Source organism: Ambystoma mexicanum, chromosome 13, assembly GCF_040938575.1.
Source record: "Ambystoma mexicanum isolate Mex_15411 chromosome 13, UKY_AmexF1_1, whole genome shotgun sequence".
In the NCBI taxonomy this organism is placed as follows: Eukaryota; Metazoa; Chordata; class Amphibia; order Caudata; family Ambystomatidae; genus Ambystoma; species Ambystoma mexicanum.
Genome location: NC_090938.1, coordinates 334,843,588 through 334,869,958, shown reverse-complemented (window position 1 = coordinate 334,869,958; position 26,371 = coordinate 334,843,588). Strand labels below are relative to the sequence as shown.

General features: G+C 45.8%; 1 long non-coding RNA gene across 1 annotated transcript; it reads left to right on the top strand.

Annotated features, from left to right (window-relative positions):
* The first annotated feature begins 12,432 nt into the window (after nt 1-12,432).
* LOC138520136 (uncharacterized) lies at nt 12,433-21,322 on the top strand. Its single transcript, XR_011282804.1, has 3 exons — nt 12,433-12,508; nt 16,207-16,244; nt 21,237-21,322. It is a non-coding gene; the product is annotated as an uncharacterized lncRNA (long non-coding RNA).
* Nucleotides 21,323-26,371: the final 5,049 nt, after the last annotated feature.

Sequence of the window (26,371 nt, the reverse complement as noted above, 5' to 3'; positions counted from 1 at the left end):
TCTGCCCTGATCTGTATCCCGTAGCGCAAGGCCCATGCCCATAGCTGTTGGGCTTCTTGCGACAGAATCTGAGACCTCGTGCCTCCCTGCTTGTTTGTATAGTGCATGGAGGTCGTGTTGTCTGTCTGGACCGTAAGAACTTGACCAGCTATAACCGGTAGGAAGGCTTTCAGCGCCAACCTTACGGCCCTGAGCTCCAACACGTTGATGTGGAGCTGGGACTCTTGTGCCGACCAAGATCCCTTGGTTTGGAGGTCCGCAAGATGAGCGCCCCAGCCTGATAAGGAAGCATCCGTCCGCAGCAGGAGGGTCGATGTCGGTGCTTGAAACGGCATTCCCTGTAGAAGATTCCTCGGAACGTTCCACCATCGAAGGGCCTTGTGCAACGTCGATGGAATCTGGACAATGTCTTCCCAGCATCCGAAAGCTTGTTTCCATTGGTGGTCCAGAGCTTCCTGAACCGGCCTCATGCGAAGCCTGCAGTTCGGTATGAGGAATATGCACGATGACATCATGCCCAATAGGGATTTGTAAGAGCTTACAGATGTTGTCTCTTTCTGTAGGAAGTTCGAAGTTGAGCGTAGAATCGCTGCTATTCTCTCTGTGGATGGTCTCACTCTGGGAATGCTGGAGTCGAGCTCGGCTCCCAGGAAGAGAGCTACCTTGCTGGGAACGAGGCAGGACTTCGTCTGGTTGATGGAGAAACCTAACTCTTTTAGAAGGTTGACCGTCCTCGACACTGCCGAACGAGCCTTTGCAGCTGAACTTGCCTTTATCAGCCAATCGTCCAGGTATGGAAAAACGTCCGTTCCTGCTCTCCTGAGACTTGCCGCTACCGGTGCCAGGCACTTCGTGAAAACTCTTGGCGCCGATTTTAGACCGAACGGAAGCACTTGAAACTGAAAGTGGAGCCCTCCCACTGTGAACCTGAGGAACTGCCTGTGTGCTGGATGGATCGGAATGTGGAAGTATGCATCCTCCAAGTCTAAAGTGGCCAAGAAGTCGTGCTTGTTTAACCAAGGTAGCACCCCTTGTAGAGCTACCATCTTGAAAGTTATGCGCTTGATGAACTTGTTGAGAGCCCTCAGGTCCAAGATGGGCCTCCATTGACCGTTTTTCTTTCTGACGAGGAAAAATCGGGAGTAGAAACCTTTTCCCCTCTGAGAATAGGGTACTGGTTCTACTGCTGCCTTCTGGAGCAGTTTTTGCACTTCGGACATGACCTGTCTTAGCATATGCACTCTGCGGGGAGTTGGAGGCAGGGAAGGAGGTTGGTCCAGAAATTCCAAGGTGTGACCCTTTAGGATCACCTGTAACACCCATTTGTCCGATGTAATTGACCGCCAGCGCTGGAAAAACTGGCTCACCCTTCCCCCCACCGGGGCGTGGCGAAGGGGGGGGGGATTGGTCGTCAGTTCTGCTTGCCTTGCGACTTCCCTTGGGCGGAGCCACGTCTGCCTCTATGGGCGTATCTGTTGGATGACTGATATTTATTGGCTTGGTACGTGCCGCCTTGTGCTTTTTGACCATAGGAGGAACGACTGTATCCCCTGAACTTGGAAGATGAACCTCTAAAGGGACGAAAAGACCGATGGTCCTTACTTTTGTCCTTTAAAGAACTGATGGCTCTGGCTGTGTCAGTGTCTGTCTTGATTGCCTTCAAATGGTCATCTATCTTTTTCCCAAAGAGATCTTGGCCGTCAAATGGCATGTCTAGTATCTGCGCCTGAACTTCAGGTCTAAAGTTAGTAGCCTTCATCCAGGCCTGCCTTCTGAGCACTGTGCCGTGCGCCATCTGTCTGAAGCCTGATTCGGCCACATCAACTGCTGCGTCGATCATGTGATCCGATGTTGCTTCACCATCCGCGATTATGGATTTTGCCTCCTCCTGGAGCTCCGGTGGTAATTGTTTCGCCAAGTTAGACATGCGGAGCCAAAGCTCGCGATCGAATCTTGCGGTCATGGCCAGTGCATTACCCGCTCTGATTGTAAGTGATGCAGAAGATGATACTTTCCTGCCCATGGCTTCCAATTTACGTCCGTCCTTATCCGGTGGGGCCGACAACGGTGAGGAGGGGTTGGCGAGTTTCTTTCTGGCCGCCACTGTAATAACTGAGTCCGGTTTCGTATGACCCCTTAAACAAAGCGGTGCCGAATCCGGAGCTTTATATTTCTTTTCTGGCCTGGACACCAACGCCGGAGTCGATAAGGGCGTAGATAGGATCTTGGATCCGGAATCCCAGATGGTATCGAGGAGGGGAATTGTGGTCACTGTCCTCCTTCGTTTGTCCCTGTGCTCGTAGAGCACTGATTGCCTTTCCTCCGAAGAAACCTGAATTTTAAACAGTTCTGCGGCTTTACCTATTATGGTGTGGAAAGAGACGAGATCATCCGGTGGTGAGGCCTTGCCCGGCGAGTCTCTCCTCCTGGGCTTCTCGACGACGTAGTCATCCCAATCGTCTGGCTCCTGAGTAATTTCTCCTTCTTCTGGTTCCGAAAATTCACCAAAAGGATCCTCCTGCCAGTCTGATACCGAGATGGTGGACGGTACCATGGTGGGATCTACGTCCGGAGATCGCGGTCTGTGCGATGACTGTGGTGACGGGACTCTTGTAGGTGAAGCACTGTGGGTGCTGCTCCTCGGTCTTCGAGCAGGTGATCTCATTCGTTTTTGCGGTCTACTCCTGTAAGGAGAGCAACCCGATGTGCCTGGAATCGGGGATGACTCTCTAGGAATGGGATTAATCGGAATTTGCTTCTCCCTTTGCCGTTTGTAAAATTCTTCTACAATCCTCTGCACGGATAACATGAGCACCGGGTCATGAGGATATTCGGATTCTCCCGTGGACGGGTGCCAAGGAGGGCTGTATTGCTTCGGTAAGGGACCGATGGACTCTTCCACCACTTCCGCATCGGAGAATTCTTCCTGAAGAATTATATCCGGGAGTTCTGCCATGTGCCCCAAAGGTGAAAATTGCTGTACCAGAGGTTCAGTTACAGTATTCTTCTCAATGATATTGCTTGTAATGACAGGAGCTTCAAGAGTGAGAGGCAGTAATTCCTCTGTAACTGCCGAAATTTGCGGAGCCTCTGAAGGCGTTATGGATGATGATATCCTCGTCGACGACTGAGATTTTCCCGTCGACCGAGGGCTTCGCCGTCGACTGAGATTTTCCCGTCGACGACAGAGATTGTCCCGTCGACGGAGGCTTCGCTGTCGACTGAGCTTTTCCCGTCGACGACAGAGATTGTCCCGTCGACGGAGGCTTCGCTGTCGACTGAGCTTTTCCTGTCGACGACTGAGATTTTCCCGTCGACAAGGGATTCGTCGTCGACGACTGACCTTTTCCCGTCGACGAGGGCTTCGTTGACGAATGTGGAGTGTGTTCCGTGGACGACTGCGTCATGGAGGAATGCTTCGTGGACGAGTGGTCTTTCTTGCTCGTCGACGATTGCTTCGCGGTCGACATGTCCGATGACGATGATCTAACTGTCGACGATGTCTTAAGCGTCGTCGTCGTCGATGCTGGTTTCGTCGACGGTATGGCCGATGACGGGCCTTTACCTTTCCCTTCATTCGTGGGCGGTTTACCCGCCGACGACTGCCCCCCCCCCCGTTTTTTGCAAACTCCTCCTTACCTCTGGAGGCAGATTTTGCTGACTTTTTCTGGCTTGATAGGTCAACTGGAGGCAGAAAGGGTATCAATTCCAGCTTCCTCTTTTTGGATTTGGGAGAGGAACTCCTTTCCACTGAAGAGGCCCTTCTCTTTGAAGTTTGCCTCTCAGATGGAATGCTGGATTGGACAGGAGCTGTTCTGACAGACTCTTCGTCCGAAGATTGATCCCTGGATTCCAGGTATGAAAGGAGTCTTCTATGCCTGTCATGAAGGGTCTTAGTGGAAAAGGTTTTACAAATCTCGCATTTTTTAATGTCATGTGGGTACAGACAATAAATGCAATGCTCGTGGGGGTCCTTGTAGTAAACCAATTTCTTCTTGCACCTCGTGCAGTCCCTGAACAGGGAAGGCTTCCTGACAGCCTGAGGTGCCTCCATTTCTGAAGAGAAGTTCAGTCGACGATTTTGAGAGGAAAACAACAAGTTTTGCCACCAAGGTTAATTGGAAAGAAAGCCCCTAAGAAGGGGAACAAGATGGAATATATTTTACAAATATATTCCACACAAAAGTAGAAAGAATTTGAGAAAGCTCAGAGAGCTTGAGGATTCCCTGTGTCTGATAGACTGCGGTGAAAAATCTGAAGATGGCTGCCGGGGGCGGAGCTTAAGCCCTGCCACCTCATTGGCTGGGGCCATAAAGGACCAAAGTGAGGTGGAGGGACTACACAATGAAGTGGCTCATAGGCTATAATGGGCTATGTACATGCACTGCTAGGTGGCAGTGTGTATATATATATATATATATATATATATATATATATATTTTTTTTAAAAAAAATTATTATTCTTATTTAATTTATCACCGAGGATTCCCAGTCTGACGACGGGGAATATTCAAGCATCTGAATCTATGAAAGATCCAATGCTGGAGAAATTGTACTTCTCCTCGTGTATAGTGTGAATCCACCAGTCTGTCCACTTCATATTCTTTTAGATCCTGATCGGTGGTAGGTCTGAAACAAGGAAGTCTCCTTCTGTAGGGATCCTTGACATAATCTTGTAGAAGAGATGTGTGAAACACTGGATGAATCCTCTTGAGTGAGGGAGGTAGTTTCAATTTGAATGCCACAGGATTGATTTGAGCAGTGATGGGAAATGGCCCTACGTAGCCGGGAGAACATTTCCCGTGATGAACCCATCGAGGCAAGTACTTCGTGGACAACTATACCAATGTGCCAACCTTCCAGTATGGGTTAGGTCTACGATTACAATCAGCCAGTCTTTTGTAGGACCACCGACTCTCTTCTAGTGCTTCCATTGCTCCTTTATGAACCTGCTTGAGAGTGGAAAGTAAGCTATCCATCTTAGGAGAGTTGGTGGAAGAAAAACCACTCCATGTAAGATGTTGAGGATCGAATCTGTAGGTACAGTGAAATGGGCTCATGTTGACAGCTGAATGTTTTGTGTTGTTGTATGAGAATTCTGCCATAGAGAGATATTCTGCCCAGTCATTTTGTTCGACATTACAAAAACAACAGAGATATTGTTCGAGTGTTGCATTTAATATTTCCGTCTGCTCATTGGTCTGGGGATGGTACCCCGACGAGAGAGCCCTATGGTTGCCCATTTTTTCACACAGAGAAGTCCAAAACTTGGAAGTGAACTGTGTACCTCTATCTGAGGTGATGGTGTGAGGAATGCCATGTTATCTCACGTCTTTGAGAAAGACTCAGGTGCAGAAGGTACACTGGGAAGCGCCGAAAAATATGCCAGCTTGCTGTATGTATCAATAGTCACCATGATAGCTGTGTAATTGTTTGAGACAGGCAGGTCCACTATAAAGTCAATTGAAACCTGTTCCCAGGGTTGTGATAGTAACCCACTCTGCTGAAGGAGTCCAATAGGTTTCTGTCTGGATCCCTTACTGGTGGCACAGACTGGGCAGGCCTCGACATACAGCTTGACATCTTTGTGCATTGTAGGCCACCAGAATTGTCTGGAGAGTAGATCCAACATATTCTTTTGACCTTTGTGACCTGGCAAGGAAGAGTCAAGACACCAGCTTAGCGCTTGCTTCTGTAGTTGAGAGGATGGTAAAAAGAGAGCATGTCTATAAAACATAAAACCGTTCTTGAGCGGTCTTAGATCATTGGGAAGACTGCTCTACTCGATTTGTCTGGTGGTATTCTGTACCTCCCGAAGAAATGTAATCACAGCATCCAAAAAAAACTGATTTGGTAGTAGGGGTTCATTACGGATGTAGGTACCTGACCACTCACCAAGACTCCTGGACAAGGCATCTGCCACCACACTCTTAGAACCATGAACATAGGTGATGTTGAAGTAGAAGTGAGAAAAATAGTATGTCCACCGGGCATGGCGGAAGTTCTTGCACTCCATTTGTTGTTGCACCTTTAGGTTGCGATGGTATGTTCTGACCAAAAAGGGGTGAGCAGCCCCTTGGAGAAGGTGGCGTCATTCCTCGCATGCTTACCGTATTGCCAATAGTGCGTTTACTAGGACAGAATAGTTCTTTTCGCTGATGGTTAGGGTAAGAGAATAGTTTACAATGGGATGTTCTGTTCCCTTCTTCTCTTGTTTAAGCACAGCTCCTAAAGCTCCACCAGATTCGTCTGCTTCCAGTATAAAAGGTTGGGTCTGATCAGGTTGTATCCGAATTGGTGCAGTAGTGAACAGGGTCTTTAGGTCCTGGAAGGCCTTCTGTGCTTCAGTGGAGAAGTCGAACACCACTCCTTTCTTGAGTAAAGAAGTTATGGGTAGTATGACATCCGAGAAGTTAGGGATAAAGCGCCGATAAAAATTGGCTAGTCCCAAAAACATTTGTACCTCCTTCACAGATGTAGGTTGCTTCCAGTCCAAAATGGCCTTGACCTTGTCTGGATCCATCTGGACACCTACCGGGGTAAGGATGAACCCCAAGTACGACACCTTGGATGCCTCAAAAATGCACTTCTCCGATTTAGAATACAATTGGTACACCTGGAGCCTCCATAAAACTTCTTTCACTTGTTTGCGGTGTTCATCCAAGGTGGAGGAAAATACAAGGATATCATCTAAGTATACTACCATGGGCAAGAACAAAAGATCTGCAAAAATCTTATCTACAAACCTTTGGAAGACTGCCGGGGCATTGACTATGTCGAAGGGCATGACTCGATACTCAGAGCCCTAATGCTGTCCTGAAGGCGGTCTTCCATTCATCCCCTCTTTTTATCCGTAGCAGATGATATGCTGCGCAGAGATCCAATTTGGTGAAATATCAAGCTCCCTGAACCACTTCCAGTATGTCTTGTATGAGGGGCATCGGATAACAGTCTCTTATAGTCAGGTGGTTGAGACCCCTGTAATCAAAGCAGGGCCTCAGTTCTGAGGAACCTTTCGTCGAGATGAAGAACAAAGATGCCCCTCCAGGGGACTTGGGTTCTCGGATGAGTCCATTGTGAAGGTTAACATCCAGGTACTCCTTGAGAGCCTGTTTTTCGGGAATTGAAAGAGGAAACATCCTTCCAAATGGTATTTGAGCACATTCCTGGAGTTCAATACCGCAGTCTTCCGGTCTATGAGGAGGCAAAAGACATGGGAGTCTATCCTTAAAGACCTCAGAGTATTCCTGGTATTGTCTGGGTACCAAGGATACTGTCATTCTTGGCTGCGAAACCTATTCGCTAGTTTGAGAAAAAGTACTGGAATCCATGAGACAATGTTGTGAGCAATAGGTAGAAACAAAGCAAAGGGTATTAGCCCTCCAGTCTATCTTGGGATTGTGGCGTCTTTACCAAGGAATTCCCAGTGTTACAGGGAAATTAGCTGCTCTTCGAATGTCAAACACCAGCTGTTCAGTATGAGTACCTAACAAGACTTTGATCAGAGAAGTTTCCATAACAATGGGACAGGAGGACAGAGGAGTCCCAATTACTCCTTCAACCGGAATGGGCTTCTTCTTCTCCAGAAGTGGTATCAGGTTAGCCTTGGCCCAAGTTATATCCACAAAATTACCAGCCGCCCCACAGTCCAGCATGGATAATGTTTCAAGGGTCTTTGTAGGGGAAACTTCCAGCTGGACAGAAAATACCATAAGACTGTTGTCCTCTTCATTCTCTACTGGTCTGGTACTGTTGCAGGGAGTTGTGAGATCACCCCTGTTACCTCTCCTGCGTAGGTACAGCGTTGAGCGTTTCCCTTTCGTTTGGTAGGAACTTCGGGACAGGAACTCAGTTGGTGTTTGACAGAGCCACAGAGTCCTTTCTCCCTTCTTCTCTTTCTTCAGACGACAAAGGTCCTCTGGTGGCACCTATTTGCATTTGTTCATCAGGTAGAGTACGGTCTCTTGTGGTAGGTGGTAAGGAAGATAACGGGGGTAATACTGTCCACTTCTCTCCTGTCTTCTTTCATTACACCTGAATTCAATCTGTAGCGCTGTAGTAGCTAATTCTTGAAAGGAGTTAGGTCGGGGTATACGTGCTAGCTCATCTTTAATCTCCTCATGCAGACCTCTGGAAAACAGTGTCTGTTGTGCAGAGTCGGGCCATCCTGATTGTGAAGAAAGTCTTTGAAAATGAGAGACGCAAGTCTGTACGTATTGTGATCCTTGTCTTATATCCACCATGGCCTCCAAAGAGGAGAACTGCACTTTGGGTCGGTAAAAACGACTCTTCAAATTTTGCACAAACTGGAGATAGTTAGTCATTGATGGGTCTGCATTGGTGATCAAAGGGGTTGCCCAGGCTAGGGCGTTACCCACCAAATTGGCCACTATGAATCCCACCTTAGATCTGTCGGTTTCATAGGTTTTTGTCCGAAAAGAGAAATATACTTGGCAACAATTCTTTTGAGTTGTTTGGGGTTGCCATCATATCGTCCAAACGGGAACGGAAGTGGAGGAAGGTCACCCCTAGTATTCTCACGGAGTGCTACTTGTTGACTCAGGTCTGCATTGTGATCTTTGAGCGTCTGTACATCCTCACGAGGCCCCTGAATTGCATTCACCAACTCCTGAAACTGTTCCAGGGAAGCCATCTGTCTGATTGGGCGTTGTATACCGTCAGGTTCTGATGTACCTCCCCGTTCCCTCTCCTCACCTGAGCCTTCAGAAGTATCTTTGGAGTTTTCAGATTCTTTCTTCCTTCTGGTCTTCTTGGTTTCTTTGATTCTCTTTTCCTTTTTAGCGTGCAAATAAGGACGAGCTCCCTCGGAGGCCACCGTGACCTGCAGGGGAACAGGATCAAGGGGAACCTCAAGGAGCCAGCTCTCAAAATGTTCGGGAAAAAGCCGGATGTGGCAGAAAAAACCCTGTCAGGATATGTGTGCTCAGCTCTGACTTGAAAGAATAGCCATGGTAATGCGTCAAATATTTCCTCCTTAACTGATGTTGTAATGTTCTTCCATAGACCAGACCACAGGGAAATGTAATGGAACGAAGAGTGGTGTTCCTGTACCACAAAGACGGGATTTGGCAATCTTCAATGTAGATACGAGGTTGGCCGCAAAGGTGGTTCAAGTGTTCCCCGTATCCAGGAAAAGGGAATCGAGGTAGCAAAAAACAGAAGAAGGAATTGTACCCCCGAAAGGACAGTCAGAGAAAGGTAAGTGATATAACTAGTAGTAGTCTGAGTAAGAAGGAAAAAACAAGCGTTCATATGAGAAGGTAACCGGAAAGGGCCATACAAAGAAAGAGACCGCTAAGTAAACCAGGTATAGACAGAATGAAAAGTCAGAGCGACAGAGTAGAAGAACTCGGTAAGAGCGAACCGTGTCAGCAACGGACACAAAGCCTAAAGGGGGAAAAAAAGAAAGAAAGCCGAACCCTGTACCCCGAAAGATGCAAATAAGTCTAGAAGCAAGAGAGAAGTTAAACAGATAAAAAGCAAGTTATCAAGAAAAGGGGAAACTGAAAGTAAAGCAAGAGTCCCGGGAGTACGGGAACATGAAGGTAAGAATAGGCACGGAAGCAAAGAAGCAGAAAGGCAGAAGCCGAACACAGTACAGAAAAGGACAAAGTATGAGAAGAGAGAGAAATGGCAAGAACAAACAGACCAAAACGCTAGTACTAGGCAGCAGTACCAGCAGCGAAGGTCCAAGGACGGATACAATGCACCGTTTATCCGGAAGTGACCATCTATATTACCCTGGCGGCCATCTTAGGGGTAGACTAAACCACTGAATGCGGTTAAAATTCCACTATTTCCAGAGTCTCCAAGGATGGAGCGTGACACTGGTTCATGGTCCATTGTGACCGAGGGTATTTGTAAAAGGGGGTGTGAGACGGGTCGGGAATCAGCTCAATTTGAATTTGTTGAAAATAAAGAAAAAGCATTCTAATTGCGCGCTACATTTAAGGCTGAGGGCGAAGGTCCTGGTCCGGTGTGTGACGCCCGGTTGGAATCCTTCACACTGCGTGGAATGAGGTTTTGCCCAACTCTTCTTTGCCAGGGCCACCACATCCTTATGTAAAGGTAAGCCCAATTTGGTGGCTGAGCGGAAGGTCAGTACCTCTGCTAGGACCCCGCCCCTGGCTGCCCTTTTGTGGCTGAGGAATCCTAGTCACTCCACCACTCCGGCCAACCTTTCATGGAAAGCACTTGTGGAGGAGGAGGTGTTATTATAGTCCTCGTTCTCTGTGTCGCCCGCTGTGTCTTGCAGGTCAATGGAGTCTGCTGGCTGCACGACCATTTTGTCTTGTACTGCGCCACGTGCTGGCTGAGTGTTGTCTACTGTACTGGCCCTGGCCTCCGCCTGTTTGCTTGAGCGCTTAGGCTCGGACCTGCCTCACTCCTCAGGTGTGCCCTCGGACATGTTTCCGGTAATGCTTTCTGTACTGCGTGTAGGCGCCCCCTAAGGCTTGTGCCTGGTAATAGAGCAGTGGCCCTCTGGGAATTCTCTGGTACAAGAGCCGCCTGGACCCTCAGAGCTGGGACCGGGAGGATTCGTGGACCCCTCAGACTTGTGACCGGTAGCTTGAGGAGCCTCTGTCCCCTTGCTGGTACTAGAGCCTAATAGGCTCCTCTTGCTTTGTGGCTTCTCTGGGAAGGAAATCACCCTTGCGGGGTGCGTTAGAGAACAAGATACTTACCTTTGATTTGGTCTTCCCCCGTACGTACTCCTTGATATGTTTGGGTGGTGATCTGGAGAACAGCTCCCTTCACCTGGCCAGCCGGTTATTTAGTGACCGCGGAGTAAGTGCGTTGCACGCCCAGCAGCCGTCGTCTTCATCGAGTCACCAGAGGCAGAGTCCGTGGGGGTCCGACATAGGAATGGATCTGTCGCAGGCCGTGCACCTGCTAAAGTCCACCTTGGCAGACATGCGGCGGGGAAGTGCGAGGCACCGGAGGACGGTGTATTTATATCTCTATAACAAAGTAAAATGGTTAATACAGAATAAAAAGGGACGAATATCCCTATGGAAGATCTGACCACGAGGGAAAAGGGGCCTCAACCACCGTAGGTGAAACAGGTCTGCTCCCATCGATGCAGAAAAGAGGACTGAGGTGTGGCGCCACTGGGCGTTGTCAAGGGAGCGCATGCTCCCTGGGCCGTGCCCCCCAGCGCTACTAAATTTAAAGGGGAAAGACATTTTTTGTTAGGTTCCGTTCTCATCCCTAGCAAGGTGACACCCGTACATACAGTATGAAGGAAAGGGGACAGGATGGAGAAGTATGTATGCAAATACATTATAGGTAAAGAGCTGTGTCGATTGCGCTATATAAATAACTCAGGTAGGGAGTGTAAAGAGGGGCAGATTCAAATTGGCAGAGCAGAAACAATGAGGAGTGTTATATGGAAATAGCGCCTATGTATTAAGTGTTGTATTCATGGCACTTAGAAGTGAATTTCCTGGTGAAACATTACACCCTTCCGACAAGGTGAGTTCATGCAAGTAATTAGTGTATTTTTTAAACTGGTAAGCTGGAAATAGGTTACATAGAATCATTTCATCCAATAATTGTCCATAGTGTGATTTGAAATGGGAGATAGCTGTCTCAAATTCACACTTTTGACTAGCCAGGCCACACTTAAGAATGCATAATAGATGTGGTCAGTGGGCGTATGGCTTGCAGGGATGGTGATTTGGGAAGAACCTTGGGCTTTCCCAGTGGAGGGATTCCTGAAAAGACATGGAGGTAAAAGAATAGAAACTATTTTGCACAGAAAGGGGTAAAGAAGACAGAGCAGTAATTGTGAAATTCACCAGAAGAAGCAAGCTCAGGACCATATTACACACCCAGACATGCCTTGTATCACCTGTCGCCCACCAAAAAACAAAAACAAAATGGTACCACCAAATATACAATAACATTTACATGTTTTATGTTTTTCATTACACCTCTGCTTGATTAAAACTGTCAATTTCAAGTGACGATCAGCATTAGCCACAATGAGCAGAGATGACCCCGTTATAACATAACATGACATTAATATTGCTCCTAAATCCTCACCAAAAGCTTGAGTGATGTTCATTTTAGTTTTTTCATTTCTACCTCCCCAGAAGCAAGATGAAGAAAAGTTAAAGAATCACCCCCAAAATGTCCTTGGGAACCCACATACACAATATCCATACAAACAAGCACATCTTTGACACAGAAGAGAAATCAAAGTTCTGTGATACTTTTCACCTAACAGACATCTGTAAAACAATAAACCTGAAGGCATACTCAAAGCACGATCTGTGTGTGGGTGTGAGAATATACTGTCCATTTTGAGTAAGACGTATCTCCTCTGCTACAAACTGACATTCTCCACAAAAAGAAATCAGCTTCAATGATTTGAAGTGCAATTAACGTTTTTACCTCCCTTTTCCAAGCTTTCGAGGGGAGATACCCACCAGTGAAAAAATGAAGAAAGGATAATTTGCAGAAGACCTGCAGCTAAGCAAAGGTACGCAAATCATTCTAATGTATACTGTCAACTAAATTACGCAATGTATGTATTATGAAAAAAAGACGTGGTGAGATGCCTAAATTAGATGCTGCTCACCTGCAGAGTATACCTGAAAGGTGTGTCATGGAAATTAACCAAGGAATGATGTACTTTACAGAAAGACTTGTAAAAGCAGAGTCTTAGAGAGGTAGTATTAAAGCTGAGAGCAACCTTAGCAAACAGGGTCCAGCATCAGGCAAGGTGCTTAGCTAAGGAAACAGGATCCAGTCTTTACAATCATTAGAGACAGTAGGAAACAGGATCATATTCAATAGGAAAGAACCTACAACCGACATACTGTATTAGGATGCACTAGCAAAAAGGTGCACTGGCAACACATAGATGGAAGTAAAAATGTGCAATGGTATTGTAGGCCACAACCCTGATTCAAGGTCAAGGCCTGCGGCAGAAACGCACACTCCTTCGTGCATCACTCGTAGGGTTGCAAGATAGTTCAGTGGGCCGTGCCTCTGACCAGCAGCTCACCGTGCAACCCTTTAGCACCCCAAGAGATGACCACAAACCACAACCTATTGATGACTACGGTCTGCTGCCCGCAGTTTTCTGCTGCTTTTACATGAGCGCCATCACGCTGGGCATGAAAGCTGCTGCAAGAATCGCAGCTGTTTCACTACGTGCATCGAAACTTGCTGCCAAGTTGAATGTGAGAAAATGACACAGGGTTCGCAGCATTCATCTACCCTCGGTACCATTCTACAGCTGAAAAGATGCTCGAAGCTCTAGAGAGTGCCACGCATAAGTGGACCTGTATTTCAACAATGCAAAGAACACGTTTGCCGAGGCCAGTTCCTATTTTCAGACAGGAAAGTTTGCCTGCCTGTTCACTTCAGTTTGGCGCCCGTGTCAGAGCAGATTTGCTACAGTAACAGTTTGGTCTGCTTTCACACGCCTGAGAAAGCCACTGGGGAAGTGTTAATGGCCGGTCAAGCCTCCAATGAAGCTTTGGAAGTAAACTACTGGGAACGTTTCCTGAATGAGATGGGCTGGGAAATCCTCTGTGATATGGGAACCCAGTTTACCTTGCAGTTGGAACAAGGGCCCAGGAATGGAGAAGTCCTGGGTTTTACCCTTTGCAAATGAATTGATGACAAACAAATTCTACTTTCAGGCCTCCAAGTCAGCCCGCTTGTATCACACAAGCACCACCTTTAACATTAACATGTGGAAGAGGAGAACATGGCGGCTGTACATGGAGAAACGCCCATTGGCCAGGCATGGACTGGACATTTCCGTTCATCAGATCAAGCGTAGGATCGTGTGACCTCAAGAAGAGATGCCACAAGCAGCAGCTGATATAAACATTGGACAATCGTCCTTATTATCCACACCAAATGACTGGAACAATACCAGTGAACTTGAGCAAAATTAAGCAAACATAAATGGGGTTCACGTGCAGAAATTGAAAGTAGTTGGTTACTAACTGAATGTAATGAAAACAATAATATCTGTAATAATTCAAATGTGCTAAATACGTCAAACACCAGTGCCTGTGACACACATGCAGACAATGATCCAGAAAATGTTTCTGTAGACAGTAACATGCAAAATGTAATTTCAAGTAGTGTTGATTCAACCACCTCTTCCTGGTAAAAGGGAAATGCAAATAATGAAAATGCAGAAACCATTAGCAATGTGGATGGTATCCCGTGTGACCCAGAGGCATTTCTCCACAAAGTGAAATACATAATGAAAAAATGTAAAAGTGCAAAGATGATTTGAACATGCAGATGCCAAATCCTTACATTATTATGCCTTTAAAACATGCCTTCATATTTCCTGAAGTAGGAAATGTACAGATGAAAACACGACATACATCATATTTTTGTTATCCAATAAATGCTACACCACCAGATGTGTGTGTCATGTTTTAGGTGCATGAAGAAAACAAACAGTCAATGTTCTGCGGTAGGATGCCTGAGAGACAGGTGTCAACTGTTTAGAAAGAAGGGGAGATAGTAGAAGGTAAAGAAAGAAACGACTCACTCGTCACTGGTCTACGGATTCCCTAAGGGGATGTGTTGTGGGATTTCATCCATTCTGATCTGTGGGATTGAGAGGGGTAGGAAAGCCAGGGACCACTTCATCTTACTCATACGCTAGACCATTATATAATAGTCTCTAGAGGCCAGAGAGTTCTAAGAAAACATTTACACCCTGAAAGGGGTGAGCAACCACGCTTAATATTACATACCCTGTGATATATCCTACTATGTTTGATTAGTGTAGGTAGCAAAAATATTATTGTGATATATGCCTGGAGTCAGTTTAGACAGTAGTGCTTACAACTGTAACTGTGTATTCAACCCGCTTTAGTGAACAATGTAGGCTCTTGTGCGCCTATAATACATGTGTAGCAGAAAGCAGCTTATATACAGATCATTTTTTTTTTTTAAAGTAATGTCTCAGACACTAAAAAATGCGTTTTGGAGTTGGCATTCATTCATTAATTTAACCATGTAGCATAGCAAAGACGCTTAGCAGATTCTGACTGAAACCTACAATCATGTATGCATACATATGTAGGTAAACTGTGATGTGAATGTGCATTTCAGAAGTCCCTGGGTGTAAGAAGAAAACATTATTAAGGAGGCATGTGCAAGCAAGCTTCACTCCATTTTCTATCAGCAAGAAATACAACAGCATCCTCGTAAGCTAATAGGATACCTGTAAAAATGAGAACTTGGCCAACGGACATCGGGATATGCCAGCAGGCACTAAATGCCAAAAGTGGAGGAATAGGAGATAAATGCACCCAGAGAACATGAGGTGCTACCAAACTATTTGCAAGGTATTAAGCGGGAGGCACCGCAGACACTGGTGTTAGAAGTGGAGGTGATTTGTCCAACAGTAGATGACATAAGGGGCTTTAGGTAAGAAAGGGGACTTCCCAGTGTGAATACCTTATAAATATGCTTTTCAGCCAGACAGCTAAGCTGATGCCATACAGCAGATACAGGGGAGGGGGGCGTAAGCTTTGGCATTGCAGGGGGGAGGGGGGCCAAGGGGGCTATAGCCCCTGGTCTTTTGGTTGTAGCCCCGGATAGAATCTCAGGAGTTACAACCAAAAGGCTAGCTAGCCCCCAGTCCCGATAGTTCTGACATCAGCGTAGCCCCGGGTCTTTTCTAGACCTAGCAACACCCCTGGGTCTCGCTGAAAGTCATGACTGAATTTTACATTCTGATGTTGAACTGCCTGACTGAACCGTGTGAGGTATGATCCCGTTAGCATTGTGCTTTGCTTCACATTTTCTATGTTCATTCGGATGCATTGAATTCTGCATCTTGGCATTGCTTTAGAATGTTAAGAAAGGGTTTGAGAGACTTTAAAGGTGAAATACCTTTCCTTAAAAGACAGTTAAGCAGTAATTAATAATAATAAGTAAAAGAGGTTTCTTTGTTGATCTTGTTATATTTGGAAGTAAGAGTACTGTGATGATTAGCGAGAATATTTAAGGGTTATCTCTGTGACATTTGTAAATCAACTGCTTATTTTTGTACAAGTCAAATGTGGTCTTTTGTCTTCCTTGTGGGGATAAGGAATGTGTGGCAAGCAGAATGTTGTATGCTGCTTATCAGGAGAATTGCATTGTCTATTCTATGCCTGGCTCCCTCTTGCTTTTTCCTTTGTGCATTAGGTTACATCAAAGAGTTGACTGGGAAGTAGCTGCACCTCGTGAGTATATTGCCAGGTTCTATGAATGTAAAATGCTAGAATGCTGTAAGTGGGGAGAGCACACCTCTGGCCTACACACCTAAAATAGTACTAAAAGCATACATCGCTCTGGGCAGGCGTAGAGGAAGAAGTGTCTCTCTCTCTTGGCAAAGCAGCTGATGGTTCTCGTAAGTTTGCAACAGAGAAAACGCTTAGCCTCCCCTTCCCCCCACCACCACCACCTAAGCAACAGGTGACAGAAGGCAGAGTGTTCACCTGGCTTGGAGATTGGAAATCAATTTGTAGCAGGGGTATTGTACAAAAACGAAATGAGAAGCAAGCCCTGTGTGTATTATGTGCTTAGTGATGGAGGCATACACACCTTTAGTTACAGAAATATTTGCCAAATATAAAGATCTATGGTAACTGCTGTTTCCATAATGCTCTTTGATTGTAAGCAAAAAAAAGCCGGGAAACTTCCATTGTTGCTGTATGGCCCCTTCCCGTTTCTGATGGGAGTGTTTTGAAAGAGTAAGATATGAGTATACCAGATGTATCTATGTGATTTCTTCGAATATATTTTTCCTACTGGAGATTTCACCTAATCCATTCCCCCGAAAAACTACTTATTTTTTTTGTTTTAATGTGGGGGAGACATCCGCTCACCCCCCTAATCCTTCCCCATCAGAGGCAGGGGCTACAACCAAAAGGATAGCTAGCCGCTAGTCCTAACAGTCCTGACATTAGTGTAGCCCCAGATCTTTTCCAGACTTAGCAACACCCCTGTTCCCCAACCTAACTTATACCCTTACTTCACAGCCCACCTATTATGCCTTACACGTATACCATTTCCCCTACCATTTTCGGTGAAATGGATTTGGTGAAATCACATTAGGGAAAATGGTATTCGAAGAAATCTACGGTAACGATGCCAGACAGTCTAACTTGAAATGATAACATTGTTGTAGCTAAGCTAAGCTGAACTGAACTGTTCCTCTAACCCTCACATGCTAGAATGTTGGAATGTGAGGATTTCTGGGAATGTAATTGGAGAATGAGGTTATGAGACAAGGTGAGAAAGGTTGTACGCAAGACTTAATCCTTTAATAAAGACTTACTCTACTTCATCATCGGCTGCATGCACGGATACTTCAAATGGCGACAAGCAGGTAGCATTCCAGACCTGCCAACCTTCTTCTCGAAGCCAGATTTACTGATTGTTTTAAATGCACCATGTTCGGACTACAACCTGGGTTTAGTGAATTTTCCAGCCACAGTCCTTTCGGGTATTGTTTTCTCTCTCTTCACCTATTGTGCTAATGATTGAACGTCAACAGCTCCAAGCTAGTGTCAATAGTCCAGTCTGGGGCTGCATACTCACATTTTGTGTAAGGCTTCTAGCCTCTTGTGCCAACGGGGTTTATAGGAGGAGTTCATGTTGCTCCAGTTTGTAATTTGACGTCAGGTACCTGGTACATTTTCACTCGGGGGTAGCCAGGTCCCTTCTGCCAAATTCTCGTCATTTGCACAGTGGAGTGCAAAAGTTCAGAGCAAAAGGCGGTGTACGCATGCAAGCATGTTGGGCAATGTTTAATTGTAATTGTGAGAATGGCAGGCATCGTTTATAATGGGGTCTGCCCTGCCTTATGTTGGTGCATAAAGCCTGCGTACCTCACATGGATCTCTAGCATTTGCGCCTTGCAAGAAAATCCATTCCGATGCAAGTGCTCGAACATTTGTATGGCAGTCAAACAAATGATCGAAAATGGGGCGTGATGTTAATGGGAGGCACCTTTTACGGCCTCCATTATTGTTACACCCCCAACAAATATGCGCTCGCACCGCCTAGGTGGTCGGATTGGCACACCTCCATGTGCCATACGGTCATTAACTTGTGCTTGTGGCAGAGTAGTTCACAGTCCATTTTAGGATCGCCACTGTGCCGCATAGTGTTGAAAGTCATGGGGCCTCATTACGACTCAGGCGGTAAGGGGTTTACGGCAGCGTAAACAGCGCCGACCCTTACCGCCTGATTCCGATGTCCCTTAGCGCCATGGCGGATTTAACACCTGCTTTTAGCAGGTGTTAAAATCCATGGCGCTAAGGGACCATGTTGTTAATTACGCCACCGTAATTTACGGTGGCGTAATTAACGCCTTCCCCACTCCCATTATGCCCTATGGGGCAAGAATGGGGAAGGGTAAATGGGGATTGGGGACTTACCGCCGCGCCGACCTCGGAATGGGGCGGTAAGTCCGCCTACCACCATGGCGTAAACGTAGTTTACGCCATGGTGGTAAAGGTACGACCCAGGCGGTAACTTACCGCCTGGGTCGTAATGAGGCCCATGGAGTGTTTTGACAGTGGAAAAGGAGCACGTTTTTTTATTGCATGCCTTTGGGGTGAGACATTGCCCGGATTCATAAGAAGCTGGAGAGGGTGCTTAGTACAGAGCTTGTAATTGTTGTGAGGAGCTATGTCTGGACTTGTGGGAGAAGGAGATTTTGTAGAAGCTTCATAGAACCGTTGTGAACATACAACTTCTGGAAGCAGTGAAGTATAGTTACATTGGGCCTCATTACGACCCTGGCGGAAATCGTGGTGCAATATGCACCATGGAGCACGGCGGAAAGCTGCCGATACCGCCATGGGGGTTGGCGGATTTACCGCCCCATTCCGACCTTGGCGGGGCGGTAAATCCCCATTCCCCATTTTACCCTTCCCCATTCCCATTTTTGCCCCATAGGGTATAATGGGAGTTGGGAAGGCGTTAATTACGCCACCGTAAAATACGGTGGCGTAATTAACAACAAGGTCCCGTAGCGCCATGGATTTCTCCGCCCGGAAAAACCAGGCGGAAAACGCTCCATGGCGCTACGGGAACTCGTAGTAGGGCGGACGGGTCCGCCGCGAATACCGCTGGCGTAAACCCACTCCGCCAGGGTCGTAATGAGGCCCATTGAGTTTAAAGATTTTCTTCAGTGGTGGTGTCTTCAATGATTCATTGAAGAAAGTTAATTAATGCTGACTAAACATGTTTTATGGAATCATACACTGGTTTAATTAATTCTGACTGTTTTTGACTCGTTCATTTTGGGGGGTTTTCTTCTCCCTCTATTTTGCCATAGGTTTTATCTTTTCTCGCTCTTTATGTTCTTGCCTTCATTTCTCGTTTAAAAAGGGGGAGATGCAACACCTGACTGATCACCCACCTCAGCACTTTTTACTTACTCTTACTACACTGATTGTCCTATTTCGCGGGTGGAATGGAAGGATTATTGGAGCATTTAAGTACAATCGACATTGAGGAGTGGACGCCAGGAACATTTTTTACTGCCACATTTGCTAGGACAGGAGGGGCATAGGATGCAGAGGAAGATTCCTCATTTGAGAAATGGTGAAGGAGATGGGCGGGACGAGTGGTACGTTGCCATTAAGCAATTGGACATTTTACTGTTGCCATTGACCACTCGAAGAGTCTCCATGAAGGTTCATGGGGTTTTATTTTCATAACAAAAGAGCGTGAGGTCTATCCACTATTCTCGTCATAAATATTAGATTGTTCAGTAGTAAGCCAGGCAGATGGCTCAATTTTTGAAAAGTGGATCTGGAATGCAAGGGGCGGGAAAGGGGGGATGGCTCATTAAGGCTCGTCCCTCTCTCTGTTGTCTAGTACAGGCCATACCCCCCATAACCCAGGCGTCCCTCAACGGCAGGATGGTCTCTCAAGATTGGTAACCCCTATTGTCTAAGGGCCTGTCTGGCTAGATATTTCCTAATCTAATATCCTAAATGGTACAAGGTATGGATAGGTGCCTTTCAGACACTCTGGCCCCAAGTGGGCTCCACCACTCATGCCCCTATGCTCCTCGCGCTGATGTCTGCCTTCCATTCCCTCTCTACTACACTCTGTCCAACCACTCTTCCCACTGTCTCTCCCCTCTCTTTCATCTTCCGATTCCTGACCCGCTGATGTCTCTCTCAGAGATGGCGCAAGAATCACTCCAAGTCTCAGAGGTGGTTCAAGGATTTAATTGAAAATGTTGTGTGCTCTATGGCGTCACTCTCTCTCTCGTCTGGTATAGATCCTACACCCTGACCCAGGCGTCACTGATCCAGGTTAGTAGATACAGAAGATTGACCCCCAGCGTATAGTTTTATATTCTGCCATCGGTGTGGACCTAAAGGCCGAACTCCTTGTCCACGACACTCGCTCAGGGACATCCAAACTCTCTCTACACCATCCAACTGTTAGGTTTGTTATGGGATTTGGGATGGTACCTTACAAATACCCTGTTTTATTCAGGCTCTGCCTAACATGCTCCCTCTCAACTCTCCCTTTTCTACTCTTTCCTCTTATCCACTCTGGCTCACTCCTCCAACCAAGCTTTTGTCCCTTTGATTTTCTCCCTGTGCCTAGATCTTGCATTCACCCTTTGATGCTACTCCTCCTACCACTACTCTACTTCTCCCTCATGCATACTACTACTCCCTACTTTGCACTACTCCCTCCTCAGCTAATTACTCCCTGCTCCACACTACTACTCCCACCGCCCCACTACTACTCCCTCCTCCACACTACTACTCCCACCTCCTCACTACTACTCCTCCCTACAAACCACTACTCCTGCCTCGTACTAGTACTCCTCCCCTCCAAACTACTCAAACACTGTCCTTTCACGCAGTAGCATCTGCATCACAAACACTCCTTACACTTATCTTTCTATGCATTCGCCACACAAACACACACACACTGACGTTGTTGTACCACTTCCACTCTATAGCCATTAGCTCCACAAATCGCTCCACAATCCGCCGCCCCTTCCTCTGGTCGCATGGTCGTCCTCCACTTCCCCCTCTGACCTCACAAGAGTACCACAACACATTTCCTGTTTCCTGCTTATATCCCCCTCACTCTGCCAACTTGGCCCATCTGGCCCTGCTTTTCTTACCTGGGGTGTGCGTGTAAAGTCATAAGTATAAGGCTAAGCCCTACCCACTTTTTCCATGCAGGCTCGACGCATAATCAAGATGCCGGACCAGGAAGTCAAGAGTTCATGTTTGTGTTTAAGAACCCAGTTCTGGGTCTTCCCAAGGTAAGTTATTTAGAGAACAGTGGACATTGCTCCCCTTTTGGTCTCAGGCTGTCTAGAAGGCCTATGGGTTGTTCCCCGGGATTGCCAATGTTGCTTGAGGTACTTTTGTCTGCTGCATATGGATGCATCTTTCTCCCTGTCACAGAGCACTGCAGCCTCTGGTGCATGTTTCATGTTTCTGGCAAGTATCTGACCTTGGACGTAAGACTTTAAATAATAGTGGTCTGCACAGCAACATGCTAGCACAAAGTCGGGGCAGACACTAAGGTCCTCTTAACTGCCACCATAGACATCAGGGGGCGGATTGGCTCTGGACTTCTCCCTGGTAGGCCTCCCAAATCCCAGCATAGAGGGGTTCCGATCCTTTTTGACAAGGCCAGATAACAAGCCTTGTCACACAACTCCACCCTTTCTCCTATGTACTCTTCTTCCCCCACTCTCTGCCCGTTGACTGACATTGTGACAGAAAAGGATCACGTTAGCTTGTTTCGATCCCGCTTGCTGTTCTACCACAAATGAAAATGGCTGTACCACCTCAGGACCTAGGTTTGGTGTCTTTATTCCTGGCCATCCAAACTAGTGTTCTACCTATGAGATAGTATCATAGGCTGTATACTGTTAATTTGATGGCAAGGGCTTTCAGTTCAATTATAGGATAGCTAATTTCTCTAGGCTCAAGCTTTTGACTGAGGGTATATGATAGGCTTTCCAGAATATTATTTGCATCCAGCATAAGTAATTGTGGGTTGCTATTTTTTACCCATGCCTTGAGCTTGTTTATGTGGTACAATTACGATGACTGTTTCCTATTGGCCTGCTGTACTATATAGGTTAGCAGGAAGACCTTTTCAGTAATTGTGTACGGTCCATGCCACAAGTCAAGAGTTTGGTTTGGGTGGTGTGCAACAGGGCCATCACTTGGTCTCTCACTTGGAAGTATGCAGTAAGGCTTCTCTATTGTCGTTGGATCGTCATCATTTTTTTCATCTCACTCATCAATCTCGACATTAAGCTACTTCTCTGGTCAGTCAGAATTTCTGTCTAAAACCCATTATAGTGAGGAAAGGGATGAGTACCTTGAATATTTCTTTTGTGGGTATTCTTTGCATTGGAAAGGCTTTCCAATATCGGATTACGTAGTCAACGTTAACCAGGATATAGCTGTTGCCCGATTTACAAGGTTCTAGTGGTCCAACAATGTCCATGCCGATCTGGTGAAAGGGCACCTCAATAACTGATAATGTTTGGAGAGCTACCCTAGGTACATTATCCAGTGAGGTCTTCTGACAGACGAGGCAACAGGCGCAAAACTGTTCAGTCCCTTTATATACTGAAGGCCAATAGAACCGTCTTAATAGGGTCTTCTGTGTGTTCTCCAGCTCCATGTCGGCTATTAGTTTAGAGTGGGATAACTCTAATAAGGCTCTGTAATATGCTCTTGGGACCAACAGCTGATAGAGTTGACGCCACCTGCCCAAGGATTCACACTGACTCAATATAGCAGTACTCTCCTCTCTATGAAATGTGGGGTCTTCAGTGTTCGGCTCTCACTCTCAGCCACCAGGTTCTTCTGCGATTGGTCTAGGAGTGGGTCTGTTCTTTGTACCATGACAAATTATGATGAATCAGGACTTGAAAGGTCATGGGACAGGCTCTTTCTTTCCTGTGCTTCAGTCAACTCCCCAAACTCTGCTACAGCTCGATCGGTATTCTCCAGCATTGCAACTTCCTCAGTATTGGAGATGAATATCTGTTCACTTATCAATTTGGAGATGGGTTGGCCTGGTTTCAGTATAAACGGAGAGTTCGCCAGATTCAACATGATCACCTTGACCTCTCTGTAATCTTGGTCAATCACACCTGCTCCAACTTACAGGGAATGCCTACGGGCTAACCCTGACTTTGGGACCACTCTTACATAAGTAGCTCCAATTTCAGCCCAGTCCAAACTATGACCTTTTCTCTTAAGAGGGAGGGTGACTTCTTTATCTCCGTATAGATCACAGCCTGCGGCTCCCGATGTGACTCTTGTGGGATGCCTAGCTGTGGTCGCCATTCTCACCGCTGTAAGCATATTAAATGGCAATGGCCGTCCTCTGTATCAGGGGCTACGTACCCCAGTTCTGACACCACTGGTCACAGATGGCACAAGAATCACTCCCATTCTCAGGTGCGGCTCGAGGGATTCTTTGGAAGGTATTGTGGTTAGTACATAGAGAAGATTGTTGCCTACTGTCTAGTTCTGTCTTCTGCTAGTGGTGAGGACTCATCTCACTAAACTTTCTCAGGGACTTCCTAACTCTCCCTACACTATCCATGTCTTAGTATTCTAACAGGATTTTGCATTGTGCCTTAAAGATACCCGATTTGAATCAGACTGTTTGTAAAATGCACACTCCCACCTCTGTTTTCTACTCTTTCTTCTTATCAACTCTGACCCACCAAAATTGTGTCCCATCGATGTTCTCACTCGGACTAGGTTTTGTCTCCACCCTTTAATGTTACTCCTCCTTCCACTACTCTACTCCATTCTCCATGCTACTACTCCCTCATTCAAAATACTACTCCCTCCTCTGCTCTACTACTACCTCCTCCACACTTCTACTCACTCCTCCAGACTGATACTCTACTCCATACTACTACTCCCACCCCCACGATGGGGCACTATTGTAAGATTTAGATTAACACGTCCACATAGGCAGACCCATACATGGATAGGTTTACACCACGTGGAATATGAATAGCCATACCACCATGAATATTAACAAAAAGGAATGACAAATTAACTTAAAAGATGTGTTCCTTTTGTATCTTCCTCTTTTTACTTCACATATTTACAAATGTTGTTTCATTTGCATTTTTTGCCTTAAAATATGAATTTGCTTTAATTTCTATGTTCTTCACACTTCCAATTTTCATGAATAATAAACGCACATGTTACAGTCTACTGCTATGCAATAGTTATTTGATTGTTTGAGGTACTAGACGTGAACTTCGGCACGACGATCTCTCTTCCAAAAAATAATTGTACTTTGGAAAATGAATGGTAATGTCGTCAGCGTGGACTATTTTCTTCTATAACTGTATATTTACCCCATCCACGTCTGCCCACATTGGGGTAACCCTAATTTGTTATATTTCACAGTGCCCAAAAGCACAGGGGTTACCTTACATTGTTGTATCCTGCAATGGGCAAAGACATGAACATGAAACAACAACAGATATATGTACCACATCCAAAAAAAAAATAATATATATATATATACACTACAAAAAAATACTTTGTTGAGGGGACGTTATGGTTAAGTTGCTCTACCAAAAACCTCTTCCCTTCACTAAAAAAAAAAAAAAAAACTTCACCTTCCCCTTTATGCTTCAATTTACAACACAAAAACCCCTGAAATTCACCAGTTATGGCAGACTGAGCCCCCTTACTTGCCATCACCACTGTGCACTGCTAACACTAACACCCAGACCATGAAAGATGACATCTCAAATGTCACTGATGACATCACTGATGACATCACATGTTTAGCCCCTTTGTTTTTGTTCTCTGCCATTACATGGCCACGTTAGTGGCCATGTAGTTATGGTTAAGTTGCTGTTTTCATACGAAGAGCACTTTTTGGGCGGCTTATAACTCGGCTTCCCCTGGATGAATCCTTACCAAAGTTTGCAAAGAAAGTATATGGGCCACTCTGAATCGTTTACCAAAGTTTGGTAAGGATTCGTCAAGGGGGGCCAAAGTTATAGGGGGGGGGGGGAGTCCCAAAACGTCTTTTTTCCCCATAGAATGAATGGGGCAAAAACTTTGCGCACGGCTACAGGCCAAACCACTGGACAGATTGTCATCAGTTTTGCGGCAGGGGAAGGGGCTTGTTCCCCAAAGCGTGCTTTTGTAAATTTTGTGCAAAATCTTATTGTAGTTTCCTTTAAAATGATCAAAAAATATCTCTCTAAGAATTAGTGATATCTATGTCCGCTCAGCGTTCCCACTTCCCTGTTCGCTCAGTGGAGAATATTTCTATTGGCTAATCCATGGCATGTTGTACGTCAAGATGTTGCGCTTTCACCGATTGGGTCTGCCGCAGCGTCAAGTGCGTAGCATTTCTTTGATACGGCCGCCATGGTCACTTAGTTTTTGAGATGTACGCCGAAATCACCGCAAACAAACCCTTATGGAACCTTGTGTCGAAAGGTAAGCATTACTTATAAGTGGCAGTAGAAAGTGAAACAGTACTTTGTTCTTGTTACCATTATCGTACCGTGCACTGCAACTTGGTAACTTATGCTTCAAAAAGGTTTGTGAGGCACATGAAATATCAGTTCCCGTGGAAGTCTTCTAGCAAAGAACTACTCTTTGACTGCAGAGGTCAAAATGGAGCCGGTGCATATCAGTTAAGCTTATTTTAGAGGCCTGTACACCATCCTGCCATTATTTACTTATCTGAAAAAAATTAATATTTATTACTAGTAATGATTTTGAAAGTTTGTGTGCCGTTGAAATTTCATATTGCACATTACCGCCCTTTTGGAAGTTTGTGTGCCGTTCAAAATTCATATTGCACATTAGCACCGTCTGTACAATGTCACTACAATTTCCACTATTACCTACGACATTTATGTGACAATCACATTTTTTTTAACTACTATACAGATTGTACATTGTCGCCTTTTCTAAGCAGTCAATACATTTCCCCATATAAAAATAATTGTTTATAGAAATGTAATGTGTTACCCTTTACATTTGCGCAAAGGATTTGTATTCATGCATTTTTTTGTCATTTTATCCTCAGCTACTTCCTTCCATACTGCAAATGTCATGGACTTCAGCGTCCGATTGACGGTTTCTTTAATCGTCAAGTGCAGCTTTTCGTCACTGGTTGTATGTGCGTCATCATTGAATGGGATGACCGCATCAGACCTCTATGTCCGTACGCGGTTGTAGCAGTAAGAAGCAACATACTATCCTTTCTGGTGTCCTAGTTCGCAGCCATTCACGTCGCCTTGTTAATCACTGTGACAGGAATACGCCTTCTGTGTCAACAACGC